Source organism: Scaptodrosophila lebanonensis, unplaced genomic scaffold (genome assembly GCF_003285725.1).
Source record: "Scaptodrosophila lebanonensis strain 11010-0011.00,11010-0021.00 unplaced genomic scaffold, SlebRS2 tig00000053-arrow-pilon, whole genome shotgun sequence".
NCBI lineage: Eukaryota > Metazoa > Arthropoda > Insecta > Diptera > Drosophilidae > Scaptodrosophila > Scaptodrosophila lebanonensis.
The window spans coordinates 1,488,498-1,501,959 of NW_022060548.1; positions in this window are offsets into that span (position 1 = coordinate 1,488,498).

Sequence of the window (13,462 nt, forward strand, 5' to 3'; positions counted from 1 at the left end):
GGTTTTAAAGCCCATATTCCCTAAACAGCTGTTTCGAGTTGCAAAGCAAGCAGCTTTCAGATGCCACAAATATTTCAAATGTTGGCGGGAATCCAACAAGAAACGTACATTCGAAAATATTGCGGTTCACTTGTTACATTCATATACATATGTGTGATTAAAATTCAGTGCCAAAGCAATTTGTTGCCCCCATATTAATGTAAAGTGTAAAAGCATATTGTGTTTCATGTTATTTGACGTGTTATTTAAGCCATCATCCATCAATTTGAATTGATTTGCCACCAAATCACATCATCTACGCCTTTAGATTCACCCCAGTATAAATGTATAACATTACATTTGTTTTTTTTTAAACGCTGTTTTGTTAATGCGACACACAAGCTGCTTAGTTGCATTTTAACAAGGCGTCAAACATTCTACCACCCCCTTCCTTATTGGCCATCCACTGATTTCACGCGCAATTAAGGATTGCGGCGTGTGCGACGTCATCGTCGTCGTCATCATCGCCAGCCCCCCACAACCACACGCACCACTCTGCGGCTTGTGGGTTTGTTGCACGTGTTTACAGCTCCTAAATATGGCCCTTGGGGTCAGCCATCGTTACTTAACTATGATTTTGATTATTAAACAATAAACAGTGTGTCAAGTTGTGCGTATGGGGTTGAAAGTTTAAGGATACTCCTGATTACCGTTTAAGATATTTTAAAAACAAAATCATCAGAGTGCAGGATACAAAAACTGCGAACAAATAAAAAAATCCCATTGTGCTTTTGTAAAATAGTTGCAAGTTGAGTGATTACTGCCGTTCCATTTACTTGATTGAATTTTATATTTGTTTTTTCATGAGAGTAATACCTAGAAATATGAAAATCTGAGACATAGCATAGTTATTTTTTATAGACGCCGGCAACATTTGTGTAACAAATTTAACAAACTATGGAAACAAAGTCTTAAGACAGAACAGAAAAGAAATATATAAAATAGCGTGACAGGAAATCATTGTAATTTAAATATGAAACAAAAATGTTCTAAGATTTTTAAAAATCAGTCTAAATTACAACAAAAAGAAATTCAACAACTAGTAATACTATGGAGAAAGCTTCTTTCTAAAAACGACTGCTAATGCTAATCAAGTTAATTTTGAAATGGATTTGATTCACGATACTTAATATTATTTTCATTTTCAAATCAATGCACAATATACGATTTTTTGGTATAAACTATCTTTTCTTTAGCAATATCTGTTTCAGTCAATCTGCCTAAATATTTAGAAAAATATACACAGAAGTTGTACAGGGTTCAAAAAATAATAAATAATATTTCGTAAAACTTGAAATTTGAACTGTGATTTCCAAATTTAAGATACCTTTTTCTCTATTTAAGTTAATTATTCTTAATAATAAAAAATTGTATTTAAAATTAATCGTAGAAATATTTTAGAGTAATTTGTTAAAATGTAGAAAATGTCTTATTTAAAATATATGTATACGTATGTATATATTGAGTAATACTTTGAGGCAAATAGTTTCTGGTTGGTGTTATATTCAATATTTTCTTGGGCAGGATTTTAGTTACCAAAACGTATGTAGTATGTATCTTTTCCTAAGGACAACCTTTTGATTCTCTGCAATAAAAGATTTTTGTTTGCTTAACTATAATTGTTATACTACTTTCATTCGATGTATGTATAATAATATTATTTCGATGTTATAATAAAATATCAAAGCATTACATATATTTTGACAGAATCGGTCTTTTACACAGTTGAAGGAGAAATGGTTTAGACTTGAGCAAAAACTCTCTAAGCCCACCTTTTAAGAAACATTTTCTTAAATATTAAAAAATATCCGTAAAGTTTAATTTTAAGTTGAAAGGTAAAAAAATCACTGGTTTGTTTAACACACTCCCATCACATTTGAATTGATTGCATGAGAGACGTATTTATTGATAGATACGTGTATATTCGTGACAGAGTCACAGAAGTCAGACATTTTCCTGGGGGCAACAAGTGCGAAACAATAATAATAATCAAATTGATGAAGGATTTAAGCATATAAAGTCGCTGTCAAATAGTATGTAGTATATGGCAAAAGGGTTGGCCACAATTTCGAGCAAAAACACTGGCACCCTTCGCTGGTGCGAGAGCCACATGCCGTGGTTCCCACATTTTTATTTAACTATGAATATAAATGACGTTTGGCCCAAAAGTCAAATCAGGGAATGTTGATTCTACGGCGCTTGCCATACGCTTGGCTTTAAATTATGCGTAACGCGAAAGTCAAAGAACAAATAGAAAGCAGCTTTGGATCGTTTTGGGGGTTGTAAGTCTGTACTGATGATGGTCCCTTTGGGCCTGCTACCAAATCGCATTTATGCGGATTTATTACATTTGCATTAAATTAGAGTTAGCCCGCAAGTTTATGGGGGGCGTGTTCCATTTGACGCTAATGTGGCAAAGTGTTAAGCATTTTGGCATGACTTTTGATAAATTTTTATGTCCACTACTACTCTGGCCAACACCAAACCTACTTACTATACTTAGTCCTGCACTAATTCGAAAATGGCGTGTGATTGCAAACACTTGTTCGACTGCTCAGCCACCTCCCCTCTCGCTCGGCATGTGGCCTTCCATGTTTGCTTTTAGCATTTATCGATCATCAACGCCTCATTCCAATCGACTAATCCTCGACAAGTGAAATTTTTATGCCTACCCCTGCCCTTGACGGGCCCCAGCCTCATTAACTCGGCATTTGCGTTTTCGGCTTTGTTGTAATGCTGCCCCTCATCCACTTTAATCGTGATTAATTGTTTTTACGCATTATTTTGATTTGGTATTTATCAAAATGTCGCAAAAAGTCGCGTTGTGGGCTTTGCCTTTTATTATGTTTATTTAACTGATTAATCTCTGCCTTTGCGCGGTCGCTTTCGCTGATTAAATCTACATACTATAAACACTTTTGCATTTGGTTTTATGTTAATTTGTTAGATCGGACTGACATGTGTTGCCGTGAAAAATGTCGGCTTCCTTCTTAGGGATAATACCACATCATATGCTAATTGCCAGCTGTTTTTTTTTTCAGGGAGCTTCTCTACCATTTATTGCATATTTAACCGCAAGGGCAGTTATATGTATTACAACATCTTTTGTACATACTATACATATTCAAAAATAATACGTCTATCATTTCTGAAATAAACTTATCAATTCTCTAATATCTCCCAATAAGTTGAAGTTCTGAACATTTTGTGAATTTTCGCTATTGATGTCAACATATCAATGACGATGGCTGAAGCCTTAGAAGGCAGATCTAGGTTCCGAATGTTTTTAAGGTAATAATGAAATAAAGTATACATTTTAAGATCTTTTTCTATTTTCAAACAAGGCTTTGGTTTCTATCTTTCTTGTTAAAACGCGAAAACAGAAGCCAAGGGCTTGAGGACTTTTGCCAATAAGTAAGTAATCAGAAGTGTCAATCGAACTAACAAAACAAGTCATGTGTGTCTTCATACTTTCAGAGATAAGTCTGTTTATACATATCTGTTCTATAAATAAATTTGGTGGTCTTCTTCATTACTTACCAAATGGAAAATAAATACTATTGTAGACACTGTTATGTTGTGCCAATAATTCAGATGCAACTATTAATGCTTTCTAATGAAAATTATATAGTGTCTGGCCATCTTATTGAGCTGTTGGATTAAGTGAAGCCATTAGCATGGTGTACTATTTGAAGAATTAATAAAAAGATCTAAAATATAACTTCAAAGTATATTATTACTTAATAATTATTACAGTAAGTCTTAACCAAGCAACTGATCTATTTTTCGACACAAAATGTAAGTAAAAACTCTAATTTATTTGCGAATTTAGAATGTTCCTGACTTATTAAATATTTCTAAATATATTTTTAATATTTGATCATTTTTTAACCACAGAACAAATGTAAAAAGTGCTTTAACTTCTATTGTATCGATGGTTTTGTCCTTAACAGTTGAGTGGTATCACTATTTAGGGTTTTACAGCTCCACTACAAACTATCCAGAATAAAAATAAATAAGCAGAATTCAGAAGGCATTGAAGACATCAAAGCTTCGTGCGTTTATCCTTTCCTCCATATTTCTCTAATATGCCTTATATGTCAGCTTTAAGACGGCTCCAACTAAATTACTTTTACCTGTCCTGCTCAACGCCATCGTGCTTGTATTTTTCCTCCAGCGACCATTTTCATTGATTTAAATCGAGAGGAGACGACGACCAACCAAGCAGCCAAGCAACCAACCAAGAGACCAACAGACCAACTGAACGACCTACCGACCGCCTCCGAAACGCCATATTTCAATTTCTGGCCGTACAATTTACAACATGTGTAGCTCTGGAGTCTGGCTGATTGTCTCAGAGTGTCTCTGTCTCTGACTACCAATGTCTCCACCTCTTGCAGGCGACATTGTTGATGCTGTTGTTGCTGTTGTTGCTGTTGTTCCCCGATGCCAAAGTTTGTCTTAAGCATGTGTGCGCGCACAGACGCAAGAACGAACGCGGAGGAGGAGAAGGAGGATGAGGACCGCTGGACAGTCTCTCTAGCGAGAAATACAGACAGACATGCAGACCATCAGACAGACAGCTTAATTGATGAACAAAGGCGTTTGGGCCAAAGTTTTGCTCGTACGATATGTTTGTCTGGCCAGACCAGGCCAGGCCAGGCCAGGCGAGGAAGGAGCTGGCCATGAGCAGGGAGTGGAAGGAGCAGCAAAAGATCTGCAGAAGTCGTACAGAATATTTAACACCCGCTGCGCGTATTTATGGGAGAATGAACCTGTGCGTCGACATGACTCCACCATTTTGTCGCTGTGTGTGTCTAAGACGTTGTCGTCGAGAATCAGTGTTGCCAGCTCCATTTTTTCTCGATCTAAGATTTAGTTTATCTTCAAAACTGTCAAATAAAACAGTCTGTATTGTGGCTGTACAAATAAGCTTACAATACAATTATTTAAATACATGTGTCTCTTAGCTAAAGGGTTATATTAATTTAAATAGAATGTAATGGGACATCCTTAGACAAATCTATTAAATTTTAATTCACTTCTTTAAATTTCGAATCGACTTATTTCGTTTCACATAATCTCTAACTAATATTCGAATAGTGGAATCCTCTTTATTTCGCTGTATTTACTTTCAATAATATCATGAACTATCAAGAAAATATCATTAAGTTTATTGTTGAATTAGTTCTTAATTGAAATTTGTATTTATATCCACAGCAATTAGAGTTGCAAGCTGATGCGGTAGTTAAATACATCGCTTTACCGTATGTCTGAATTATTAAGCTAAAATAAGTACTAACAGATTATTCAGTAAAATATTTACCCTTGACAATTTTTCAAATTCTTTATATAGTATTGTAGCCACACATTAATCAATACTAATGTATATAATATAATATCCTATGTCACTCTGTTAGAATAATATTGATTTCAGAACTGTCCAACAATTTATAAGCACGACCGGCGAAACCATTACAGAGTCTTGATATGACAGAAGCGATCTTTGCTGCCTGTGAGAAGGATATTCCTCAAATAAATCTTGCAAATGCCTCAAGTATTTTGATGACGGATATGTAGTATGTGAGTTACAGTTTAAGTTTACAGATCGATTTAAGTTTGTTCTTAAAAAAAACTTGTTCTTTAAAAGAAAAATACATTTTTAATAAATAATGTATTTTAGTATTTAGAAAACGCGAGTATGTATTGAAAATATTTGTGTAGCTTTCAAAAATGCATTTCTATCAATTTAATTGAAAAATGTTTTGAAAATTTTTCAACTAGTTTACAATATAATAATTGTGATATTGAGTTCGACAACTCTGCTCTGCACGCATTTAGAAAATACGAGTATTGAACATATTTGTGTAGCTTTTAAAAATGCATTTCTATCAATTTAATTGAAAAATGTTTTGACAATTTTTCAACTAGTTTACAACATAATAATTGTGATATTGAGTTCGACAACTCTGCCCTGCACGCTGCTTGTGTGGAGGGGGAGGGGGACTGGCGCTGCACTTCGTATGTGCGCTTCATCGTTCCATTCCACATCGTCCTCGACTTCGTCGCCATCACATTTGCAATTCCAATTGGCGAGACTGGCTGCTTTGGTCTGCTTCTTCTTCTGCTGCTGCTGCTGCTTCTTCTTCTTTGTAGGCAGGCCCCCTCGGCTGATGATTAGTGCTACACAGTCCACGTCTGGCTGTCGAATGTCTGCAATTATTATTGCTGTTGTTGTTGCGTCAGCATAGCCGACAGCCGACAGCCGATAGTCGACGTCTGCTCTCTTTCATGCTCGATTCGAATTTGCTGTCTGTCTAGTCCGCCTGCTGTTGACTTTCTCAATGGCTGCCACAAGCGCCAACTAAAACAGAAACAACAACTACAACAATACCTGTATTTACCTGCCAATCTCGGCTGCCCAGCCCACATCCACATCCAACTGGAGAGCAAGACCTGGACCTGGGACCTGGGACCCGGACTGGGACTGGGACTGCGACTTGGAGTGCCGTTTAACCTCGTTTTTATTGCGTACACGCTGCAATTATTTGTTTTATTAACTGTTGAACATGTTTTTGAAACAGCTTAGGAGGCGGTTCGGAGGGATTTCTGAATCTATATGGCCATGTCCAGCCAGCCATCCATGGACATCCATGGCGTCTTCATTGCGCGCCATGTTTTTAATGAAATATAAGTCGTTTAAAAATTGTAAATTGCATATATTATTATTAATTTTTGCTGTGTATGGCAAACTTGTTAGTTGCTTAGTTTGTTGTTCGACTTCAGCTGTCCGTCCGCTGTCTTGCAGCTTTGTGTGTGGCATATTTTAATGCAATCTTTGTGGCACTGTCTGTTGCCAGTAATTCAAACATCGAGTGCTGTGCTGTGCTGTTGCAATTAACCTTTTAAGTTGTCTTGGTGTTTGGCGCTCTGCTTGCGATTTATCATGGGAAAGTGAATGTGCTAGATAAGACGATGTGTTCATAATGTGGGAATATCACTCGATATATAGTAGGAGAATGAATATAAAATTGCTGGCCACAGGCTTGGCCAATGACTTGTTGTCAGCACTTAACGATTTCCGAACTTCAAGCAACTCTTTTGGAATACTTTTGATTATTACTTATATAATATTTGTTGGCTTTAGTAGACACAACTTTCATTACTCTATTATAAAATGTGAAAGGAAAAATATACATATATAGAAATGTAGAAAGGTGAATGTTAATGTAAATTCCTGCAATTGAAAAAAACAAGCGATCGCTTTGAATAGTTGAAGAAATTTAAATAAAAATTTTATAGCTATGATGATGCATGTTACAAATCTGTACATAATAGTGGTAATAATAGTATGTTATAGTGTAATTTATAAACAATTTTGACACCATATTAGGCAATAGTTATAAAACTTTTCATCATCATATACCGAAAATTCTCAAACCAATGCTGAAGAAATCCTACAAATAGAATCTTTTAATAATTTTAAATGACGATTAGTTGAATAGTTTAGCTGTATGCACATTTGGCGAAAAATACTCTTCTAAAAAAGTGATTTTAAGACATATGTACATACTTATATTTATTTATTTAAGGTGTTAGCATTTCTTAAGCTATGGTCAGACGCGCAGATTATTGGCTTATTGAGTCAATCCTAGAGGAAACTGAGAATTGTCAAAACAGCGGCAGAAAAACCATTTTTTTTTTAAATTTATTTGTATTTTTATCCTACAATATTAACATTAACATTTCTTTAAACTGGGGTTGCTTAATACATTTTTGAAAATCGCAGAATGGTAAATATCTGCAGAATGGTCCGTAGGCTTTCCAATTCTCTGCTGCAGACAAACGAACCGAAGAAGTTTATTGAACGTAGGCTGATGAAGTAGACGTTTCGGCGCGATTGTTTGTGGTAAGAGAATTGTTTGCGTGTCTAAACGTAGTTTTAAAATATTTTCCACTTAATTAATGACTATGAAATATCGATATACATACAAGTATATTCGAATTGATTAACAATTTGTTTAATTAACTCAAATACGGCAAATGCTTGAAAGTCCTATAGAAAAATTGATTAAAGAGATTCTGTATGCATCTAAAATGCATATTTTCAGTTCTTCACGCCCGAAATTATTTCTAGATCAATTTAGCTTATATACTTAAATATGTACTTCCTTTTCTAGCTTTGGCGTTTCCACTTCTAAAAAGTATTTAAATTTACGGCTAACTTTATTTTTTATATGCTGGATTAACTTACTCTTAAACATATTGTTTTCAATGCATAAAATGAACTTAAAAGAACCCCTAAAAAGTATTTAAATCTATGCCTATCTTTATTTTTTGATATGCCTGTGCAGCTTTGTGTATTGACATATTTCAGTATCTGATTTCATATCGTTCCCCCAACAGGTAAATGCTAGGCCGTGCTCTTCCCATTATTATGATTTTGTCTAATTTTATACGAAAACTTTTGACATTTATGGACTGCTCAGCACAGGACAGCAGTGGCGGTCTCGATTACCTCTCGAGTAGTACCTCTTTGAAGCGACCGCGTGGTGCATGTGCGGCGCTTTATTGCTCCCAAATCTTATTTTTATATCTGTTGGCCACAACTTTAAATTGAAACTTAAACTAATATGATGCATAAAATTGACGAAAGTGCCGCAGCAGGATCATCATAATCAACAGCATCGGTTCAGAATCATGAGCGCATGCGCAGCAGCAAACACGACCTCTGCGTCTTCTATAGATATATTTTAAATGCCGATAAAAGCGCATGTACGACAAGCAACTAAACAAGCGCAGAACATGCCATCATTACCACCAGCAGAAGCAGCACCACCAGCACCACCACCACCACCGCCACCAACTGATGAGACAGAGTCTGAGAAAAGCCGAGCGCCATGTTTGATGATTAAATCTTGAAAATGTTAATGATGCCGCCGCCGTTAAAACAACAACAAAACGGGCGACAGGCCAACAAAACTCAAACTCAGACATGGAAATTAGCTGACGATCGAGCTGATCGGTTGATCATCATTCCAATCGCGGATCGATCGTTAAACGTGCGGCAGTTTTCGGCGACGCTTGCATCGCTTTTGTCCCATCATCATCTTCATCATCATCCTCATCATCATCATAATCATGAGCAGTCGAAGGATCGAATGCGGATCGGTTTTCATTTGACGCGCGACGCGTCGGCAACTGCTGTTGATCCTATGATCGTTCCCCCAAAGATCGCTGCCCGTTACCGGCTGCTGCAGCAGATGAGCTTGACTTGATTTTTGTTGATTCTTGATTTCGATCGTCGTCGTCGTCATCAGTGTCGCCGCCAGCGAGATGCCACGATCAAAATACTTATTAGCAATTAAAAGGGTTATGACAAGTTGCCCAGCTGGCTGGCTTTTCAGAACCTTGCACGGTAGTTCGGATTACCCAACTAGCTACTTATAATGGAGTCCAAAAAATTGTTCCGACACTCAAGCAGTCGTCAGGCAGACGAACAGATAAGCTGCACAATAATTTCGCTCATTGGTCGAATTTCAATCACCTACATTTATTTTTATTACAACGACATTTCATGGCATACTTTTAAAATTAAAAGAATATTCCCTTAGAATATTATATGTTTTAGTTGGATTTTTTTTACATATTTATCACGAATATATTGTTTAAAAGCCTTTGATGATCTTAGAATTCTACATAGAAAAAAAATTACAATATGATATTTTATTTATTTAATTCTTCATAGAGTCCTTCACAAAAGTAAAACATTTATTATTTCAATACTAAAACCGACATAAAACTTCCCTATGTACCTATTACAGAACGGTTTTATTTCGATATATTATTATATTTAAATGTATGTCTTAATCATATCTTAACAATTTAATTCTAAAAGTTCTTAAAACATCACATAATGCTCTCCAGAACTAATAAAGGCCCAAGGCAGATACACGCATTATAAACAGTTTCTATTTAAAACATACAGCTTCATAAAAGACATTTACAAATTTAAGTCAAATAAACCTAATTCTGTTTTTACACGGTTTTGATTTAACACGGTTTGAAAATTAAAAACTTTATATATGGTTACACGATATTATTCCATTTAGCACGATTTATGATCAATGTCTTTTTTTGTACACAGTTTTCTTATACGACTTTTTTAGGAACCAATCTACAGTGTAAAAACAGAATTAGGTGAACTATCGATCCGATAAGACCACAAAAAAAGGGAATGCCATTCGATTTGGAGATGTTTTCTAATTATTACTTTTCCATATAATTTCTTTATGTTTTCTGTATATACATATTTTTTTTTGACATCACATTTCGACCAAACACAATAAAATGGTTATTGATATATTCGTTCTTTCAGTGTATTTTCAACTAGAGCTGTTCAGCCGCACGGACTTTTGTGTGGTTGTATTGGAAATGCAATCCACTGTGCGTGGTTCTGGCTTTAGCTGGGGATCCGCCTAGAACGTTTGGTACTGTTCCTTAGAGTTGAAAATTATGAGACATTAATTGACTTAAGGTTACAAAAAATTATGAAAAATATTATTGCATTGTCTGCGGTGAGGCGCGAAGGTATTGTGCTTTTGTTGTCATTTTGGTGTTCTTTTCTGTAACTGGTTTTAGGGGTTTTGATCCGATTATTATGTTTGTTGCTGCTGCACTATTAACGGCCTTTTGTGGATTCACACTGCTCTTGTCAAAACCATCGAATGATCGTGTTTTGAATTCAACAATTTAGTTGCAAGAAATATGGCATGAAGAAATTCTTATGAAATTCTTAAAAAAGTATATGGAGTTGAGTTTAAATAAAATGTTTATTATAGACAGATTTAAATTAAATGACAATAGAAAAAAATGGACGGATTCTATACTTGGAAAAGTACAAAAAATTAAGTAAAGCCGGGCTTAGGTTATTAATTAAACAATCTATAAATACAGGTTGAAACGTTCGGAATCTGTCTTCATCTGTTCTGGTTCTAGGTAAAATGTAATCTTAATAATATTTTACTACTTTTAAAACCTATAATTTTATATTCTTTTCTACGATTCGTAGAAAAATTTACATGAATATTTTAAAAATCACTTCAGTTTATTTTCACACATGCTTTCATTGTTATTGTTTTGTAAAACACACACTTTTCCCAGCAATTTCCCAACTACTACTTGTATAATTGCAAAGCTAGACGTGTTGTTGCCCTGTTGGCCAACTTTTAAAACAACAAAGACAATAATAATTTAGGCATCCAAGACATAACTGCCGACGATGACGTTGCTGTTGCTGATGTTGTTGTTGTTGTTGTCCCCTTGCCTTGATTGGGCTGCAGATGCATAGTCTGGCGGTGCTTCCTCTTCCACCTATAGAACTAAAGCCCGACATCGACGAGGGTACAACAAGCGGCCGTACATTACGTTCCCGACTCCACTGTCGCCGCAGCTCTCCAAGCACTTCAGCCTCGGCTCGAATCGGTCCCCAGCACACGTCGCTGTGTTGTCAAGTTTCTTAAGATTAATTGAACAATCAATTTAAAATTTTATAGGTTTTAAACTTTTCATTTCTCTTACACGATTTCTGTGTCTCCGCTGTTGCTGTTGTTGTTGTTGTTGTACTTGTTGTTGTTGTTGTTGCTGTTGGCATATAAATTTGTTTTCTTTGTATCTGTGGAATGGTCGGGCCAATTTAAAATTATGAAATAGTAGCGTTAATGAAAGATAAACTTGTGTGTATTTTAGCGCGTTGCTTTTTTAGCGGTATATTTTTTAATGTGTGTGTGACTTTGAGTGTTTGTGTGTGTGTGTGTGTGTGAAGGGCGCGGAAGAAGTGTTAAGCCGCTAAAATATAAGACAGACAGGAGTAGAGAGAGAGAGAGAGAGGGAGAGCGCGAAAAGATTGAAAATATGGAAGCCAAGGAATTTTTAAACTCATATGTGAGTGCAAAAGTTAAGTCAGAAGAAAGGAGTGCAGTCGTAAGTTACAGTTGTAGTTTTGGGTACAATAAGTGTATTAAACTAGTCGGTTACACAACACATGTACATACATACAAAGGACTACCCTTCATCCCTATTTCTTATCCAACTCGGTCGTAGCTGAAGAATCTCTCGGAAAAGTAGTTGTTGAAACGGAGTGGATTTTCCGTCGAAAATACGAAAATAGTATCTATACTAATATTAAAAAGAGGAAATATTTGATTGTTTGTTTGTTTGAATGAAAAGGCTCGAAATCTATTGGACCGATTTAATGGATTCTTTCACTGTTGGGAAGCTGTACACTATCGCCGGTTATATTATATTTGCAAAAAACAATGGAATCCTTACTAAAACGCCAATAATGTAACCAAAGGTGTAAAAAAAAACTTTTAAAAACTCCTGAATAGCATGCTGTTAGTTCATAATCATCCTCGAAACATTGTCACTTTAAATATTAAGGCAATATTATATTATTATTGTTATTATTATTTCAATCATGCTTTTGAGAAATTAAAGCCTTCCAAGCATGCGCAATGGAACGAGGCTGCCTTTTAAGGAATTGCAGGACAATTTAAGTGTAGCAACTATTATCAACGGGCCAGCAACTGATCAATTAGCTCGAGGATACCGAGGACACCGATGATCCCATTTGATCATTTATATGGCTTCAATTTCCGGTAGTCCCAAGTAGTAGCCGAATTAGTAGCAATGTTTTACTGTATGTTGACCTATCACGGGTCGGAGCTCCTGAAAATCAATTTAACAAAACATAACAAAAAAATCTAAAAACGAACAAAAAATCATTAAAATAATAATATCCAAACTAAATTTCACTCCTTCTTAGTAACTCATAGCAAAAAGAAGGGTGTATGTGTGTTATAAGAGGTATAATTTTTAAAATTTTTGTAAAAATACCCGTGCGAAGAAGGGGCAGGATGCTAGTATACTATATTTTGTGAACTTTGACACTAACATAAAAATAATTACACTTCAAATATCCCTGAACATATGCATGCCTCCATAACTGCTGATTAGTGTTGATCGAATCGGCTTCAGTTTCTGCTGTGTAGCTGCCACATGCTGTCAAATTTCCATTTTCCCCCATAAATGCTATTTATTATCGCCTTTAACCTCACAAATTTGCATGCCTAATGGAATTTCAGTTAAAAATTAGGCAAAGTGTTAACAGCTTAATGCTTCACACACACACTCATCAAAACTTTGAATAGACGCAATTAATTTATGGGAGCTTCGCTTTTGACGACCTCACATACTACTACTATACTATACTATACTATACTATACTATACTATACTATACTATACTATATACTATACTATGCGTACAACAATGGGTGAGGCTTAGTGAGGCATGAATACCTACCACATATTTATCATTAGGCATTATAATGGCTGCTTAAAAAAACAACATATTCGAAGAA